Source organism: Procambarus clarkii, unplaced genomic scaffold (genome assembly GCF_040958095.1).
Source record: "Procambarus clarkii isolate CNS0578487 unplaced genomic scaffold, FALCON_Pclarkii_2.0 HiC_scaffold_326, whole genome shotgun sequence".
In the NCBI taxonomy this organism is placed as follows: Eukaryota; Metazoa; Arthropoda; class Malacostraca; order Decapoda; family Cambaridae; genus Procambarus; species Procambarus clarkii.
This window is the reverse complement of record NW_027189359.1, coordinates 13173-33726: the sequence shown is the minus strand read 5'-3', so window position 1 is coordinate 33726 and position 20554 is coordinate 13173. Positions and strand designations below refer to the sequence as shown.

At 42.1% G+C, this 20554-nt stretch overlaps 1 long non-coding RNA gene across 1 annotated transcript in view; it reads right to left on the bottom strand.

Annotated features, from left to right (window-relative positions):
• The window catches only part of LOC138361371 (uncharacterized), a 31291-nt gene extending 12362 nt beyond the window's left edge, over nucleotides 1-18929 (bottom strand). Inside the window, exons 1-2 of the long non-coding RNA XR_011226933.1 lie at nucleotides 18816-18929; nucleotides 16340-16382 (exon numbers count right to left, since the gene is read on the bottom strand). This is a non-coding gene — a long non-coding RNA (uncharacterized lncRNA). The remainder of the gene's footprint in view (nucleotides 1-16339; nucleotides 16383-18815) is intronic.
• Between the last annotated feature and the right edge of the window lie 1625 nt (nucleotides 18930-20554).

The window sequence follows — 20554 nt, the reverse complement described above, 5'->3', positions numbered from 1 at the left end:
GATAGCTGACAGAGCCCCGTGAAGAAATGATAGGACGAAGAGGAACACCAGGTTTATGAGTCTTAGGAAGACCATAGAAATAAGGAAGAGAAGGGCAGATGACACGGAAACGTTTAATGAGATCAAAGTCAGGAGGGCAAAGACTAGAGAGTTGTCTTAGTTTGCGGTTAAAGGAAGTTTTGAGGCGATCCAAAGGGTTAGAAGTCAGAGGAGCATAAGTGTGAGAGTCAGAGAGCAAGACATCTGCTTTTCGGAGGTAGTCCTCACGGTCAAGGACAACCACCGAATTGCTTTTGTCTGAAGGAAGGATAAGAATTGAGTTGTTAGATTTCAGGGAGGCAAGGGCAAGCTGGAAGCGACGAGGAAGGTGGTTATTTTTAGAAACAAGCTGTCAAGAACGGGGATAAGGGCCCCTCTAAAGGCAGACAGGTCCGAAAGAGTACTAGAGTTAGAATTGACAAACCTGTCAAAGGAACTAATGAGATCAATGCCACAGCGTGGGGCCAGGGGAAGTAGCAAAAGACAGACCAAGACCAAGAAGTTCTTGCTGGTGCTTAGAAAGAGAGTAGGACGAAAGGTTGGTAACACAGTCAGAGAGAGAGTATTTGGCCCAAGGACTGTTGGAGATCAGGCGTTGAAGTTTGTTGTGTAGTGTGGAGGAGTGGTGGGAAGAGGAGACGTGAAAATTGTCAAATGCAATTGGAAAAATGATATTGCATAGATCACTGGGAAGAGAAGAGGACAGAAAGCGTTGCTGTTGACGAACAGCAAGAAAAGCCCCGTCAACTTGCAAGGCGGTGGCATGAATAAGTTCTTGAAGAAGAAGGCGGGCATGTTCAGGGAAAGGAGATCCCGAAGTGTTGAACTGGAGAAAGTGAGATAAAGAATGAGGGAGAACTTGCTCAGCAAGACAGTCTTTAAGAAACCTGAGCTGGTTCTTTCGACGCTTGGCGGCAAGAAGGGAAGATTCAAAGGCGCGAAAAGGCCGTTTGAAGGAAGGTAGAGCATCAAAGAAATTAAACAGAGTAAGACGCGTACGTGTGGTATCCATATGCAGGCGATGAGTCACAATAACGTGGCTGAAGTAATGTTGACCAGACCACACACTAGAAATTGAAGAGGACGACGACGTTTCGGTCCGTCCTGGACCATTCTCAAGTCGATTGTGATGAGGACAGGTATGGACAAGGCATTAAATAGGCAAGAGAGAGCTGAGGAGGAAAGTCAGGTGATAGGGGATAGTAGTAATGAGAACTGCAGCAGGCCTATTGGCCCACTACGAGGCAGCTCCTATTATAAACACCGAAGGAGATAGTAATAGGAATAAAGAAGAGGATAGCAAGGGAGCGTAGGAGAAGACAATGAACAGAAAAAGGGAGAAGAGAGAAAGAAAGGGAAGAGAAATAAGAAATAAATGGAAGGGGAAAGCTTATGTTAAGTCACGTTTGTTAGAAAGATTAGAGCATTTGAGTATATACTGTGAAAGGGAAGAGTCCACAGCAACAAAGCCAGGACTCAAGTTCATGTTGGGTACATTGTTAATAAGAGCCGATTCTACAAGACGGCGTCTGTGTAGAGTAGAGGCAGGAAAGATTATTTTGGAGGAAGGCCAATCAATGGGATGATTAGAATCCCTCACATGGCAGAAGAGAGCATTGTTAGTGTCTGCAGACATAACACTTCTCTTGTGTTCTTTAAGTCTGTCATTCAGTGTACGGCCAGTTTCGCCAAAGTATTGGAGAGGACAAGATGAACAGGAATAGCGTAGACACCAGCAGCATTAGAAGCAGGAGGAGCAGTGTGAACTAGATTGCTACGAAGTGTGTTAGTTTGTCGAAAGGCGAGTTTAATGTCAAGAGGACGAAAGGCTATTGGTAAAAGTTTTGAGTTCAGATATGAAGGGAAGACATAGTACAGTGCTACTAGTGTTGGAAGCAGGTTTAGGATGAAAGAAATTTCGTTCAGCTTGAGAGTGGGCACAGTTGATGAAATGCAAAGGATAACCCAAGGCGAGAGAATGATTTGTAGATAAAGGCAATTTCAGAATCAAGAAACTGAGGGTCGCTGATGCGTAGAGCGCGGAGGAAGAGAGAGACGAGGACACTTTTCTTAAAGAAGGAGGATGGTAGGAAAAGAAGTGAATGTACATGCCACTATGCATGGGTTTACGGTAGACAGAGAAAGAGAACCCAGACACAGAGCTGTGAACATGAACATCAAGAAAAGGAAGGAGGGAATTAGATTCCCACTCAACTTTAGAAATGGATAGAAGGAGCCAGATTGTTAAGAGAGGCGAGGAAAGGCTGGAAAAGATTAAGGTCATGAGGCCATAAAGCAAAAATGTCATCAACATAGCGAAGCCAGAGAGAGGGACGAGTATCAATAGAAGGAAGAAGAACAGTTTCGAAGTATTCCATGTAGAAATTAGCAAGAACAGGGGAGAGAGGGGAACCCATAGCGACACCGAAAGTTTGAGTGTAATATTTACCGTTGAAAGAGAAAGAGTTAGATTCAACACAGAGTCTAATGAGATCGAGGAAAAACGTCAGTGGGAAGTGGGAGAGGAAGGAGACCCTCTGACGCCTTCTGTCTGAGGAAAGAGAGACGTCATCGAGCGGAACATTAGTGAACAGAGAGTCGACATCAAGACTAAGCATTTTACAAGAGGGGTTGCAGGCGCAGTCTTTCTATGAAGTCCTGAGAGTGACGAAGGTGGGCAGGGGAAAAAGTGCCAAGGTAAGGTGTCAGGGTTTTAGCGAGCCAGGAGGCAAGAGGATAGCTGATAGAGCCCCGTGAAGAAATGATAGGACGAAGAGGAACACCAGGTTTATGAGTCTAGGAAGACCATAGAAATAAGGAAGAGAAGGGCAGATGACACGGAAACGTTTAATGAGATCAAAGTCAGGAGGGCAAAGACTAGAGAGCTGTCTTAGTTTGCGGTTAAAGGAAGTTTTGAGGCGATCCAAAGGGTTAGAAGTCAGAGGAGCATAAGTGTGAGAGTCAGAGAGCAAGACATCTGCTTTTTGGAGGTAGTCCTCACGGTCAAGGACAACCACCGAATTGCTTTTGTCTGAAGGAAGGATAAGAATAGAGTTGTTAGATTTAGCTTTACTACTATCCCCTACACCTGACTTTCCTCCTCAGCTCTCTCTTGCCTATTTAATTCTTGTCCCTACCTGTCCCCATCACAATCGACTTGAGAATGGTCCAGGACGGACCGAAACGTCGTCGTCCTCTCAATTTCTAGTGTGTGGTCTGGTCAACATTCTTCAGCCACGTTATTGTGACTCATCGCCTGCATATGGATACCACACGTACGCGTCTTACTCTGTTTAATTTCTTTGATGCTCTACCTTCCTTCAAACGGCCTTTTCGCGCCTTTGAATCTTCCCTTCTTGCCGCCAAGCGTCGAAAGAACCAGCTCAGGTTTCTTAAAGACTGTCTTGCTGAGCAAGTTCTCCCTCATTCTTTATCTCACTTTCTCCAGTTCAAACACTTCGGGATCTCCTTTCCCTGAACATGCCCGCCTTCTTCTTCAAGAACTTATTCATGCCACCGCCTTGCAAGTGACGAGGCTTTCTTGCTGTTCGTCAACAGCAAACGCTTTCTGTCCTCTTCTCTTCCCAGTGATCTATGCAATATCATTTTTCCAATTGCATTTGACAATTTTCACGTCTCCTCTTCCCACCACTCCCTCCACACTACACAACAAACTTCAACGCCTGATCTCCAACAGTCCTTGGGCCAAATACTCTCTCTCTGACTGTGTTACCAACCTTTCGTCCTACTCTCTTTCTAAAGCACCAGCAAGAACTTCTTGGGTCTTGGTCTGTCCTTTTGCTACTTCCCCTGGCCCACGCTGTGGCATTGATCTCATTAGTTCCTTTGACAAGTTTGTCAATTCTAACTCTAGTACTCTTTCGGACCTGTCTGCCTTTAGAGGGGCCCTTATCCCCGTTCTTGACAGCTTGTTTTCTAAAAAATAACCACCTTCCTCGGTCGCTTCCAGCTTGCCCTTGCCTCCCTGAAATCTAACAACTCTATTCTTATCCTTCCTTCAGACAAAAGCAATTCGGTGGTTGTCCTTGACCGTGAGGGACTACCTCCGAAAAGCAGATGTCTTGCTCTCTGACTCTCACACTTATGCTCCTCTGACTTCTAACCCTTTGGATCGCCTCAAAACTTCCTTTAAACCGCAAACTAAGACAGCTCTCTAGTCTTTGCCCTCCTGACTTTGATCTCATTAACGTTTCCGTGTCATCTGCCCCTTCTCTTCCTATTTCTATGGTCTTCCTAAGACTCATAAACCTGGTGTTTCCTCTTCGTCCTATCATTTCTTCACGGGGCTCTATCAGCTTACCTCTTGCCTCCTGGCTCGCTAAAACCCTGACACCTACCCTTGGCACTTTTTCCCCTGCCCACCTTCGTCACTCTCAGGACTTCATAGAAAGACTGCGCCTGCAACCCTCTTGTAAAATGCTTAGTCTTGATGTCGACTCTCTGTTCACTAATGTTCCGCTCGATGACGTTTCTCTCTTTCCTCAGACAGAAGGCTTCAGACGGGTCTCCTTCCCTCTCCCACTTCCCACTGACGTTTTCCTCCGATCTCATTAGACTCTGTGTTGAATCTAACTCTTTATCTTTTCAACGGTAAATATTACACTCAAACTTTCGGTGTCGCTATGGGTTCCCCTCTCTCCCCTGTTCTTGCTAATTTCTACATGGAATACTTCGAAACTGTTTCTTCTTCCTTCTATTGATACTACGTCCCTCTCTCTGGCTTCGCTATGTTGATGACATTTTTTGCTTTATGGCCTCATGACCTTAATCTTTTCCAAGCCTTTCCTCGCCTCTCTTAACAATCTGGCTCCTTCTATCCATTTCAAAGTTGAGTGGGAATCTAATTCCCTCCTTCCTTTTCTTGATGTTCATGTTCACAGCTCTGTGTCTGGGTTCTCTTTCTCGGTCTACCGTAAACCCATGCATAGTGGCATGTACATTCACTTCTTTTCCTACATCCTCCTTTCTGTTAAGAAAAGTGTCCTCGTCTCTCTCTTCCTCCGCGCTCTACGCATCAGCGACCCCTCAGTTTCTTGATTCTGAAATTGCCTTTATCTACAAATCATTCTCTCTCGCCTTGGTTATCCTTTGCATTTCATCAACTGTGCCACTCTCAAGCTAAACGAAATTTCTTTCATCCTAAACCTGCTTCCAACACTAGTAGCACTGTACTATGTCTTCCCTTCATATCTGAACTCAAAACTTTTACCAATAGCTTTCGTCCTCTTGACATTAAACTCGCCTTTCGACAAACTAACACACTTCGTAGGCAATCTAGTTCACACTGCTCCTCCTGCTTCTAATGCTGCTGGTGTCTACGCTATTTCCTGTTCATCTTGTCCTCTCCAATACTTTGGCGAAACTGGCCGTACACTGAATGACAGACTTAAAGAACACAAGAGAAGTGTTATGTCTGCAGACACTAACAATGCTCCTCTTCTGCCATGTGAGGGATTCTAATCATCCCATTGATTGGTCATTCCTCCAAAATAATCTTTCCTGCCTCTACTCTACACAGACGCCGTCTTGTAGAATCGGCTCTTATTAACAATGTACCCAACATGAACTTGAGTCCTGGCTTTGTTGCTGTGGGACTCTTCCCTTTCACAGTTATATACTCCAAATGCTCTAAATCTTTCTAACAAACGTGACTTAACATAAGCTTTCCCCCTTCCATTTCTTTCTTTCTCTTTCCCTTTCTTTCTCTCTTCTCCCTTTTTCTGTTCATTGTCTTCTACGCTCCCTTGCTATTCTCTTCTTATTCCTATTACCATCTCCTTCGGTGGTTATAATAGGAGCTGCCTCGTATGGGCCAATAGGCCTGCTGCAGTTCTCATTACTACTATCCCCTACACCTGACTTTCCTCCTCAGCTCTCTCTTGCCTATTTAATTCTTGTCCCTACCTGTCCTCATCACAATCGACTTGAGAATGGTCCAGGACGGACCGAAACGTCGTCGTCTCTTCAATTTCTAGTGTGTGGTCTGGTCATCATCACTTCATTATGTCCGGTCGTGATGGTCAAGTCGATTAAGGCGTCTTGTACATACCAGTTGCGTTGCTTCTGGGAGTATGGGTTCGAGTCACTTCTGGGGTGTGAGTTTTCAGTTGCATATTGTCCTGGGGACCATTCAGGCTTGTTCGCATATATATATATATATATATATATATATATATATATATATATATATATATATATATATATATATATATATATATATGTCGTACCTAGTAGCCAGAACTCACTTCTCAGCCTACTATGCGAGGCCCGATTTGCCTAATAAGCCAAGTTTTACTGAATTAATATATTTTCTCTAATTTTTTTCTTATGAAATGATAAAGCTACCCATTTCATTATGTATGAGGTCAATTTTTTTTTATTGGAGTTAAAATTAACGTAGATATATGACCGAACCTAACCAACCCTACCTAACCTAACCTAACCTATCTTTATAGGTTAGGTTAGGTTAGGTAGCCGAAAACGTTAGGTTAGGTTAGGTTAGGTAGGTTAGGTTGTCGAAAAAACACTAATTCATGAAAACTAGGCTTATTAGGCAAATCAGGCCTTGCATAGTAGGCTGAGAAGTGAGTTCTGGCTACTAGGTACGACATATATTATAATATATATATATATATATATATATATACATATATATATATATATATATATATATATACATATATATATATAAAAGGAAGGGGTGGTAGGAGAAAAGCACACAGAAATTGTATTGGAGGGGACCTACATTCCCTCCAATGCGTTATGTGTGGTTTCCTCCAAGGCTATGGGTCCCCCTTCTTCCAGCCAGAGGTGTATGTACAGTGTGTATGTATATATATATATATATATATATATATATATATATATTATATATATATATATATATATATATATATATATATATATATATATTATACATATATATATATATATATATATGTATATATATATATATATATATATTATTATATATGACCGAAAATGTATGATTAATAATTCTAACACGAATTTTCTCAATCTTTCGTACATTTCTTTTCACTGTTTGTGGTAATTCAAAAATCAATTCTCCAAAATTAATTTTAAATTTTCGGTCATATTTAATAATATATGTCTACAAGAAAGACTGCTACCAAAATATACTAATATATATATATATGTATATATTTGGCTCCAAAATATGGCTCAGGCCTCGAAATTGGGATGTTTGGGATATTTTGAAAACTAAAGGGGAGTTTGTGCAAAATGTGACACATTGCCGCTTTCAGTACTTGGCATATGTTGGGTATAAAAAGTCGTAATTTCAAACTGCGAATACGTGTAAAGAGCCAGAATTTGGCTCCAAAATATGGCTCAGGCCTCGAAATTGGGATATTTGGGATATTTTGAAAACTTCAGGGGAATTTGTGCAAAATGTGACTCACTGCAGCGTCCAGTACTTGGCATATGTTGGGTATAAAAAGTCGTAATACCAAACTGCGAATACGTGCAGAGAGCCTGAATTTGGCTCCAAAATATGGCTCAGGCCTCGAAATTAGGATATTTGGGATATTTCGAAAACTGCAGGGGAGTATGTGCAAAATATGACTCACTGACGCTTTCAGGACTTGGCATAAGTTGGGTATAAAAAGTCGTAATATCAAACTGCGAATACGTGCATACAGCCAGAATTTGGCTCCAAAATATGGCTCAGGCCTCGAATTGGGATGTTTGGGATATTTTGAAAACTGGAGGGAGGTTTGGGACAAATGTGACCAAACGCCGCTTTCAGTACTTGGCATATGTTGGGTGTAAAAAGTCGTAACTTAAAACTGCGAATACGTGCAGAGAGCCAGAATTTGGCTCCAAAATATGGCTCAGGCCACGAAATTGGGATATTTAGGATATTTCGAAAACTGCAGGGGAGTTTGTGCAAAATGTGACTAATTGCCGCTTTCAGGACTTGGCATATGTTGGGTATAAAAAGTCGTAATATCAAACGGCGAATACATGTAGAGAGCCAGAATTTGGCTCCAAAATATGGCTCAGGCCTCGATATTGGGATGTTTGGGATATTTTGAAAACTGGAGGGAGATTTGGGACAAATGTGACCAAACGCCGCTTTCAGTACTTGGCATATGTTGGGTATAAAAAGTCGTAATTTCAAACTGCGAATACGTGCAGAGAGCCTGAATTTGGCTCCAAAATACGGCTCAGGCCTTGAAATTGGGATATTTGGGATATTTTGAAAACTTCAGGGAGGTTTGGGACAAATGTGACCAAACGCCGCTTTCAGTACTTCGCATATGTTGGGTATAAACAGTCATAATTTCAAACTGCGAATACGTGCAGAGAGCCAGAATTTGGCTCCAAAATATGGCTCAGCTTCGAAATTAGGATATTTCGAAAACTGCAGTGGAGTTTGTGCAAAATGTGACTCACTGACGCTTTCAGACTTGGCATAGTTGGGTATAAAAAGTGTAATATCAAACTGCGAATACGTGCATAGAGCCAGAATTTGGCTCCAAAATATGGCTCAAGCCTCGAAATTGGGATTGGGATATTTGAAAACTGCAGGAAGTTTGGCAAATGTGACTAACGCCGCTTTCAGACTGGCATATGTTGGGTATAAAAATTCGCAATTCAAACTGCGAATACGTGCAGAGAGCCAGAATTTGGCTCCAAAATATGGCTAGGCCTCGAATTGGGATTTTTGGGATATTTTGAAAACTGAGGGGATTTGGAAAATGTGACCACGCCGCTTTCAGTACTTGGCATATGTTGGGTATAAAAGTCGTAATATCAAACTGCGAACACGTGCATAGAGCCAGAATTTGGCTCCAAAATATGGCTCAGGCTCGAAATGTTTGGATATTTGAAAACTGAGGGAGTTTGGCAAATGTGACCACTGACGCTTTCAGTACTTGGCATAAGTTGGGTATAAAAAGTGTAATTCAAACTGCGAACACGTGCAGAGAGCCAGAATTTGCTCCAAAATATGGCTCAGGCCTCAAAATTGGGATATTTTGAAAACTGCAGGAGGTTTGGGCCAAATGTGACCAAACCGCTTTCAGTATTGGAATATGTTGGGTATAAAAATTCGCAATTTCAAACTGCGAATACGTGCAGAGAGCCAGAATTTGGCTCCAAAATATGGCTAGGCCTCGAAATTGGATTTTGGGATATTTGAAAACTGCAGGGGAGTTTGTGCAAAATATGACTCACTGCCGCTTTCAGGATTGGCATATGTTGGGTGTAAAAAGTCGTAATATCAAACTGCGAACACGTGCAGAGAGCCAGAATTTGGCTCCAAAATATGGCTCAGGCCTCGATTGGGATGTTTGGATATTTTGAAAACTGGAGGAGGTTTGGGACAAATGTGACCAAACGCCGCTTTCAGTAATACACATATGTTGGGTATAAAAAAGTCGTAATTTCAAACTGCGAATACGTGCAGAGAGCCAGAATTTGTCAAAATATGGCTCAGGCCTGAAATTGGATGTTGGGATTTTGAAAACTGCAGGGAGTTTGGGAAAATGTGACCAGCGCCAGTAATTGCATATGTTGGGTATAAAAAGTGTAATATCAAACTGCGAATACGTGCAGAGAGCCAGAATTTGGCTCCAAAATATGCTCAGTCTCGAAATTGGTATAGGGATATTTCGAAAACTGCAGGGAGTTTGGCAAATGACTCACTGCCGCTTTCAGAATTGGCATATGTTGGGTGTAAAAAGTCGTAATTTCAAACTGCGAATACGTGCAGAGACCAGAATTTGTCAAAATATGGCTCAGGCCTGAAATTTGGATGTTCGGGATATTTTGAAAACTGCAGGGAGTTTGTGCAAAATGTGACTCACTGCTTCAGTACTTTGCATATGTTGGGTAAAAAAGTCGTAATATCAAACTGCGAATACGTGCAGAGCCAGAATTTGGCTCCAAAAATGCTCAGCCTCGAAATTGGGATATTGGGATATTTTGAAAACTGCAGGGAGGTTTGGGAAAATGCGACCACACCGCTTTCAGTAGTTGGCATATGTTGGGTATAAAAAGTCGCAATTTCAAACTGCGAATACGTGCAGAAGCCAGAATTTGGCTCCAAAATATGGCTCAAGCCTCGAAATTGGGATATTTCGAAAACTGCAGGGGAGTTTGTGCAAAATGTGACTCACTGTCGCTTTCAGACTTGGCATATGTTGGGTTAAAAAGTCGTAATATCAAACTGCGAATACGTGCATAGAGCCAGAATTTGGCTCCAAAATATAGCTCAGGTCTCGAAATTGAGATTTGGGATATTTTAAAACTGAAGGGAGGTTTGGGACAAATGACCAAACACCGCTTTCAGTACTTGGCATATGTTGGGTATAAAAAGTCGTAACCAAATTGCGAATACGTGCAGAGAGCCAGAATTTGGCTCCAAAATATGGCTCAGCTTCGAATTGGGATATTGGGATATTTTGAAAACTGCAGGGGGTTTGTTCAAAATGTGACTCATTGCCGCTTTAAGTACTTGGCATATGTTGGGTATAAAAAGTCGTAATTCAAACTGCAAATACGTGCAGAGCCAGAATTTGGCTCCAAAATATGGCTCACGCTTCGAATTAGGATATTTGGAAACTGTAGGAGGTTTGGGACAAATGTGACACAACGCTTTCAGACTTGGCATATGTTGGGTATAAAAAGTCGTAATATCAAACTGCGAATACGTGCAGAGCCAGAATTTGACTTCAAAATATGGCTCCGGCCTCGAAATTGGGTGTTTGGGATATTTTGAAAACTGCAGGGGAGTTTGTGCAAAATGTGACTCATTGCCGCTTTCAGGACTGCATATGTTGGGTATAAAAAGTCGAATCAAACTGTGAATACGTGCATAGAGCCAGAATTTGGCTCCAAAATATGGCTCAGGCCTCGAAATTGGGATTTTGGGATATTTTGAAAACTGAGGGAGCTTTGGACAAATGTGACCAAACGCCACTTTCAGTACTTGGCATATGTTGGGTATAAAAAGTCGTAATTTCAAACTGCGAATACGTGCAGAGAGCCAGATTTGGCTCCAAAATGGCTCAGGCCTCGAAATTGGGATTTTGGGATATTTCGAAAACTGCAGGGAGTTTGTGCAAATGTGACTCACTGCCGCATACATTACTTGGCTATGTTGGGTATAAAAATTCGTAATATCAAACTGCGATACGTGCAGAGAGCCAGAATTTGGCTCCAAAATATGGCTCAGGCCTCGAAATTGGGATATTTCGAAAACTGCATGGGAGTTTGTGCAAATGTGACTCACTGCCGCGTCCAGTACTTAGCATATGTTGGGTATAAAAAGTCGTAATATCAAACTGCGAATACCTGCAGAGAGCCAGAATTTGGCTCCAAAATATGGCTCAGGCCTCGAAATTGGGATATTTGGGATATTTTGAAAACTGGAGGGAGGTTTGGGACAAATGTGACCAAACGCCGCTTTCAGTACTTGGCATATGCTGGGTATAAAAACTCGTAATTTCAGACAGCGAATACGTGCAGAGAGCCAGAATTTGGCTCCAAAATATTGCTCAGGCCTCGAAATTGGGATTTTTGGGATATTTTGAAAACTGGAGGGGAGTTTGTGCAAAATGTCTCACTGCTTTCAGTACTTGGCATATGTTGGGTATAAAAAGTCGGAATTTCGAACTGCGAATACGTGCAGAGAGCCTGAATTTGGCTCCAAAATATGGCTCAAGCCTCGAAACTGGGATTTGGGATATTTTGAAAACTGCAGGGGGATTGGGACAAATGTGACCAAACCGCTTTAAGTACTTGGCATATGGGTATAAAAAGTCGGAATTTCAAACTGCGAATACGTGCAGAGAGCCAGAATTTGGCTAAAAAAAAATATGCCTAAGGCTAAAATTGGGATATTTCGAAAACTGCAGGGGAGTTTGTGCAAAATGTGACTCACTGCCGCTTTCAGGACTTGGCATATGTTGGGTATAAAAAGTCGTAATATCAAACTGCGAATACGTGCATAGAGCCAGAATTTGGCTCCAAAATATGGCTCAGGCCTCGAAATTGGGATGTTTGGGATATTTTGAAAACTGCAGGGAGTTTTGCAAAATGTGACTCACTGCCGCGTCCAGTACTTGGCATATGTTGGGTAAAAAGGCGTAATAAAACTGCGAATACGTGCAGAGAGCCAGAATTTGGCTCCAAAATATGGCTCAGGCCTCGTAATTGGGATATTTGGGATATTTTGAAAACTGCAGGGGGTTTTGTTCAAAATGTGACTCATTGCCGCTTTAAGTACTTGGCATATGTTGGGTATAAAAAGTCGTAATTTCAAACTGCAAAAACGTGCAGAGAGCCAGAATTTGGCTCCAAAATATGGCTCACGCTTCGATATTGGGATGTTTGGGATATTTTGGAAACTGCAGGAAGGTTTGGGACAAATGTGACCAAACGCCGCTTTCAGTACTTGGCATATGTTGGGTCTAAAAAGTCGTAATATCAAACTGCGAATACGTGCAGAGAACCAGAATTTGACTTCAAAATATGGCTCCGGCCTCGAAATTGGGGTGTTTGGGATATTTTGAAAACTGCAGGGGAGTTTGTGCAAAATGTGACTCATTGCCGCTTTCAGGACTATGCATATGTTGGGTATAAAAAGTCGTAGAATCAAACTGCGAATACGTGCATAGAGCCAGAATTTGGCTCCAAAATATGGCTCAGGCCTCGAAATTGGGATGTTTGGGACAAATGTGACCAAACGCCGCTTTCAGTACTTGGCATATGTTGGGTATAAAAAGTCGTAATTTCAAACTGCGAATACGTGCAGAGAGCCAGATGTTGGCTCCAAAAAATGGCTCAGGCCTCGAAATTGGGATATTTGGGATATTTCGAAAACTGCAGGGGAGTTTGTGCAAAATGTGACTCACTGCCGCATACATTACTTGGCCTGTGTTGGGTATAAAAAGTCGTAGAATCAAACTGCGGATACGTGCAGATAGCCAGAATTTGGCTCCAAAATATGGCTCAGGCCTCGAAATTGGGATATAAGGGATATTTTGAAAACTGCAGGGAGGTTTGGGACAAATGTGACCAAACGCCGCATTCAGTACTTGGCATATGTTGTGTATAAAAAAGTCGCAATTTCAAACTGCGAATACGTGCAGATAGCCAGAATTTGGCTCCAAAATATGGCTCAGGCCTCGAAATTGGGATATGTCGAAAACTGCATGGGAGTTTGTGCAAAATGTGACTCACTGCCGCGTCCAGTACTTAGCATATGTTGGGTATAAAAAGTCGTAATATCAAACTGCGAATACTGCAGAGAGCCAGAATTTGGCTCCAAAATATGGCTCAGGCCTCGAAATTGAGATATTTGGGATATTTTGAAAACTGGAGGGAGGTTTGGGACAAATGTGACCAAACGCCGCTTTCAGTACTTGGCATATGCTGGGTATAAAAACTCGTAATTTCAGACTGCGAATACGTACAGAGAGCCAGAATTTGGCTCCAAAATATTGCTCAGGCCTCGAAATTGGGATTTTTGGGATATTTTGAAAACTGCAGGGGAGTTTGTTCAAAATGTCTCACTGCCACTTTCAGTACTTGGCATATGTTGGGTATAAAAAGTCGTAATATCAAACTGTGAATACGGGCATAGAGCCAAAATTTGGCTAGACAATATGGCAGGCCTCGAAATTGGGATGTTTGGGATATTTTGTAAACTGCAGGGGAGTTTGTCCAAAATGTGACTCACTGCCGCGTCCAGTATTTGGCATATGTTGGGTATAAAAAGTCGGAATATCAAACTGCAAATACGTGCAGAGAGCCAGAATTTGGCTCCAAAATATGGCTCATGCCTCAATACTGGGATGTTTGGGATATTTTGAAAACAGCAAGGGAGTTTGTGCAAAATGTGACCAAACGCCGCTTTCAGTACTTCGCATATGTTGGGTAAAAAAAGTCGCTTTTCAACTGCGAATACGTGCAGAGAACCAGAATTTGGCTCAAAAATATAGCTCAGGCCTCTAAATTGGGATATTTGGGATATTTTGAAAACTGCAGGGGTGATTGTTCAAAATGTGACTCATTGCCGCTTTCAATACTTGGCATATGTTGGGTATAAAAAGTCGGAATTTCGAACTGCGAATACGTGCAGAGAGCCAGAATTTGGCTCCAAAATATGGCTCAGGCCTCGATATTGAGATGTTTGGGATATTTTGAAAACTGCAGGGGGATTGGGACAAATGTGACCAAACGCCGCTTTCAAGACATGGCATATGTTGGGTATAAAAAGTCGTAATTTCAAACTGCGAATATGTGCAGAGAGCCAGAATTTGGCTCCAAAATATTGCTCAGGCCTCGAAATTGGGATGTTTGGGATATTTTGAAAACTGCAGGGGAGTTTGTTCAAAATGTGACTCATTGCCGCTTTCAGCACTTGGCATATTTTGGGTATAAAAAGTCATAATATCAAACTGCGAATGCGTGCATAGAGCCAGAATTTGGCTCCAAATAATGGCGTCCATTAGGGAGGCTCCGGCCTCCCCCGATGCTGTGAGCCCCTGGGTAGCTGCAGTGAGCACACACTGGCTCAAAAAAGCCAGCTGAATTCAAAGATGAGCTCCCGGCGAGGTGTGGAAAGAAAGTCCAGCCAGGAGCGTTCAAACTGCGCGCCAAGATGGCCGACCTTTCGGGCGGGAATCTCTTCCACAACGAAATCTTTTATTGTAGAGCTGTTGACAACATACTTTTATCTCAACTTAAGTTTTCGCCACGCATAATTTTTTCTCATTTGGAAAATACATTATCATCTTCACTATAAATTACTACTATAGCGTGTCATTTCTGCTCACTCATCTCTAAATAAAATGATTACAAATATTTCCCAAGACATAAACTGCCTCATCCAGCCCGCCTCTTCCCTCATTCCAAATCCACAAACCCACCAACAATCCTCAACTTCATGGGAAGGTCAAGCATCCCATGACCTTGAAGTCATTGGATATGGGTTTGTGGATGACCTGACCTAGCAGTTTATGCCTTTTGGGGAAAACTCCCCCCCCCCCCATGCATATGCATTAATTGAACATAAATGCATATGGCCAGCCAGTCCAAGTCTAATATTAAGATAATTCTCCTATCTCTCATTTATTCGTTTACCTACTCTTCACAGCAAGTCTTTGTCACCCACATTGAACAATATTCTAAGTCTTCACTACTCCAAAACTTGCCTCGCCACCAGCTTTTACCTTACCCACAATCTTTGCTACCACATCATTTGAGTTTGTATTAAACATTCAAGTGTTAAATGTTACGCCCTTGATCACCTAGCAGCAATTTAGGATACAGATGTAAGTTGAATTGGATAGTCGCGTTCTGATTGTAACTAGTAGAACGTAAGTACAAGAAACTGCAGATAGCGCTATTGGCCTGCACGTATCACCACCTATTTATATCCACCCACACTCATTCATATACGTCTAACCTAAGCTTCAACCAATCAAAGATTCCTATGCCTATTATGATCACAGTAATATGGATAGCCAGTGATTCAGTAGTATGATCCACAATAGACAGGAGAATGGTCCAGGACGGACCGAAACGTCGTCGTCCTTTCACCTTCTAGTGTGTGGTCTGGTCAACATACTTCAGCCACGTTATTGTGACTCGTCGTCTGCACATGATCCAGTAATTTGTTCCACAAATCCACAACCCAGTTACCAAACTAGTATTTACCCAGGTATTTCCTAAATCTAAACTTATCTTCATTTAAAGCCTTATCAATAACTCCCTTGTTATGCCCATTCATCCACTTGTACACTTCAATCATGTCACGTTAAGGTTTTTCCAACATCTCTTCATACGGAAGCTTTATAACTTGCGGGATTAACTTTGTCATCCTAACTGACGTGTTCTAGTGAATTATGTCCATTGTTTAGCATGGCGATCAAAACTGAACTGCATAATCTAAATGAGGCCTAAAAACAATACGTTAATAAACCCAGCCGACTTATTGCTAACTCTTCTATAAATAAATCTATGGGAAAGAAAAGCTCTCAGCCTGTTAACAAGAGTGTACAAATCCACAAGGGCCGGAACGAGGATTCAAACCTGCATCCGAGAGCATCCCAGACGCTGCCGTAATCGACTGAGCTACGACATGGTCAAAAGGAGTTGAAACCGAAGTTCTACTGAACTTACTGGATCCTGCAGCCTCTCCGAGGCACAAACCAGTGTTAGTGTAACAAGAATGTGAAGTTTTCTACGTCCATCTAGTTCCACCCGCTCCTCCCCAGAACTAGTTGTTAAATAAGCATTTTACCTTGACTCCTCTGATCCAACACTTGTCCACACGTGCCACACTCCTGAAAAAAATATTTTTTACATATATTAAGAACAAGTATAAGTAAGTAATTATCAAAAGAAGGCACCAAACCAGCAAGGCTATGTAGCACCAGGGTAAGTATAAACAGTTTATTTCAAATACAATCGAGTAGGAAAATATAATTTTGAATTTCAAGAACAATAGAACCAATCACTGGAAAAGGTGTAATTGCAATGGAGATTAATTACAGATTGTATCAACAATAGCGAGTAGGCAAGACTGATAAGACTGCAATAGCCTAACGGGGTACAGTTTTGTCTTGGACTCATGAGGCTATGGTTAAGCATCAATGTTCTTTTAAAGTTACATAGAAACACATTACCTTATTACGGTCTTCCACTAAAACAAACCTTTAGCTAACCTTAGTTAAAAGTACTGTGTATTATTAATTTATTTAGCTGTCTATTGGCCTAAATTATATAAATAATATGTTTAAAACCTCTTAAGTACAGTATATGGTCTCTGAGCACTAAACCAACGTTAGAAGCCTAGTGGTTACATTGTTAAAAATGACCATTTACAGGTGAATTCATTTTACATCGCAGAGTAAACAAGATGCAAACAATTAACATCTTCCATCTATTAGATAAACAATTATCTAGTCGTCCCTTCACTTTCTAGTGTGTGGTTTGGTCAACATATTTCAGCCCCCGTTATTGTGACTCCTCGTATGCAATAATCTTCCCCATTTATCTGCACAATTGCTATCCTGATATGACCACTCCATCGCCCTAGTCGTTAACACTAAACAATCTAGGCTGTTGCTAAACATTACATTTCACCTTTAGCTTAGCTACAAGACACCGTGTGCATATAATCAAACTACCTTTAATGTCATAATGCAGCAGTTTGCGCGCTCAAAATACAGATAGACAAACTCCTCAGGAACCGTAGGGGAACCTTTGACAAGCCGCCGGCTTCCTGTTGCCGTAGAAGGCACTATGGACAAATGGTGGCTCTCTGGTAAATTTAAGCCAATATTACCTAGGAGTTATGATGTACCAGCCATTAAACATCTGGGACTCAGTTAATATGAAAACAATCCTTAAGAATAGTTAAACGAATCTTTGACTTAAACGAACAACATTGAATATTCAACTGTACGAGTCTCTGTTGTGGTCCCATCTGGCCTACTGTGTAGGCCTAATATGGAAACCTCACTTCAAAAAGATATCAATGATTTTCCGCATTGTATAAAGTTCAAGACAGCAACAACAATCATGCCAGAACTTGTTCAACTGTCACTACCACGAATCTTTGAAGGACTAACACTATAAATGTTTAAATTGTTATAGATTTTGATAGATTAGCCTATAAATTTTCCTTGAAATTACCTACTTAATATTATCTGTTAGATTAAGGCCCTGCCCGAAGCGCTATGCGTACTAGTGGCTTTACAAGAATGAAAACACATCATGTTGTGTACTCTCAGAAACCCAACGTAACTTATGGTAGATATATAAATAAATAAATAACAGCCGAGGCCTTTGTAATACTGACAAAGTTGGAGGTCATTCATACAGACCACTTCTCTAAAATGTCATATATGACACATACAGGCTGGACAACTGCTTCAAGCTCAACAAGCCACAATGTAACACTGAAAACAGATGTGTTGTTCCCCCCATAGGGTCATTAACCCATGAACCCGCTCAACCACTCAAGTCGTAAATGCCGAGTCATTCCTCTTGTTCACAATATACACAAGACAAATCCTCAATAAAATAAGGGGGGGGGGAGTAGGAAGGCTGACCTTTGACAAGGCGCCGCCGTCCTGTCCCCGAGGCCACTGTAGATGGTGGCCCTTAGGTCAATTCATCATACGAGCCCTTCTCCTTCCATCATTCTGAATCATGCTCATCGTACTAACCTGCACCCCCCTAATCCACCCCCCACCCCCCCCCCACCACCATCTTCACACAATCTGTGGCCAAAATTTCTAGTTTCATTCAGATTTTCATCAAAATATGTCGAAGATTTCTCTTTGGGTTGTTTTAAGGGGCCTGACAGCCGAGTGGACAGCGCTTCGGATTCGTAATCCTAAGGTTCCGGGTTCGATCCCCGGTGGAGGCTGAAATAAATGGCCACTTTCTTTCACCCTGATGAACCTGTTTACCTATCAGTAAATAAGTACCTGGGAGTTAGACAGCTGCTACGGGCTGCTTCCCGGGGATGTATAACAAAAAGAAGGCCTGGTCGAGGACCGGGCCGCGGGGATGCTAAGTCCCGAAATCATCTAAAGATAACTTCAAGATTGATGGCTAGCTACTGGCATGGCTATTAAGGCCACCACAAGCACCCTAATGACTTAACTAGCGGGTACACCTATGGCTGCCACCTGACAATCACCTCTATATTTTGTCTAAATACATAAAATATACAAAATAATAAGGAATAACAACATAAAACATACCCCGAACAATCCTTTCTATATAAAGATATCTGCAACACAAATTTCTTTGCACACTGGTAATCAACGTGACCCTTGCCAGGCGGCGGCTGGTCGACAACTGAGCCACACGTTAAGAAGCGGGACTCCCAGACGCGCCACTCACCCTTACTTCACCATAATATCTAAAGTGTCAACCTCTAATACAGTTAAGCATCTGACCACCAGAGGCGCTAATGCTCCCCTGTTATTACGCCATCCATATAATGATTGTTCTCATTATTAATTGTTGCAACGTTTAAATACATTCCTGTTCTGTAGTGACAGTGTCAGACCTCGAAGGAAGAATTTAAACACCCTTCTGAAGATGTATTATTAAATACGAAAGTACTTAAGGAAATTCCTGTTTCAATTCTTCCTTCGTGGTCTGACACTGTCACATTTTTCATCACGTGTTAATTGTCGTGATTTACACTCAGATTTTGTAGTGTATATACGACAACTTCAGGAAAGTAATGAGTAGCGGATTTAGTCTAAACAATAATATATGAGTTTAGTTTTTAGTGCCAAATTATCTGGCAAATATACATTTGGAGATGTAGCTCAATCCTTCCTGTAGCCCAATCTTTCCTGTAGCCCAATCCTGCCTGTAGCCCAATCCTTCCTGTAGCCCAATCTTTCCTATATTCTAATCCTTCCTGTAGCCCAATCCTTCCTATAGCCCAATCCTTCCTGTAGCCCAGTCCTTCCTGTAGCCCAATCTTTCCTGTAGCCCAATCCTTCCTGTAGCCCAATCCTTCCTGTAGCCCAAGTCTTCCTGTAGCCCAATCTTTCCTGTAGCCCAATCCTTCCTGTACCCTCATCCTTCCTGTAGCCCAATCCTTCCTGTAGCCCAATCCTTCCTGTACCCTAATCCTTCCTGTAGTCCAATCCTTCCTGTAGTCGTGTTTAGTGGTGTAAAGAAAGAGTGGAGGTAGGTAGGTACCCGGGAGTTAGTTAACTGTTGTGGGAGACTTCCTGAGGTACTGTATACAAACTACAACACTGTATAATCACAACATTGTATACACTACCTTGAGAAAGGTTGTAGGTTACGTCAGATAATGTGTAATACACCTACACATTTATTGGGTAGGCCAACCTGTCCTCCTACAAAGAACGTCGCATTTCGATCGTAGGCGTTACATAAGGCCAAAAATTGTCGCACTAGAAAATGGAAGCGGCTGGCGAAGGTGACTTACTGTCCCGTTTTCTGTTTTGGGTCCTCTGGTAGATTAGGAGAGACCACTTTAAATTGACCGTTTAAATTTACCTCCCATAACACCGTCCTACCACTAATGGGTGTTGTGGGTGGAGTGCCTCGGGGCTCTGTCCTGGGACCTCTCTGTTTGCACGATACATCCCAGTGAACAATTACTGTCCAACACGACGACAGCGAACAGTTACTGTCCAACACAACGACAGCGAACACTTGCTGTCCAACACGACGACAGCGAACAGTTACTGTCCAACACAACGACAGCGAACAGTTACTGTCCAACACAACGACAGCGAACACTTGCTGTCCAACACGACGACAGCGAACACTTACTGTCCAACACGACGACAGTGAACACTTGCCATCCAACATGCCCCCAGCAAACACTTACAATCCTCTACCAACACCAGCGGACCTTGATATAAGCCTAGGTGGAAATAAATAATGAGTCATTCCTGAACTCGTTGAAAATATATGGGCCAAAAAGGAGAAATCAATAAAAAAG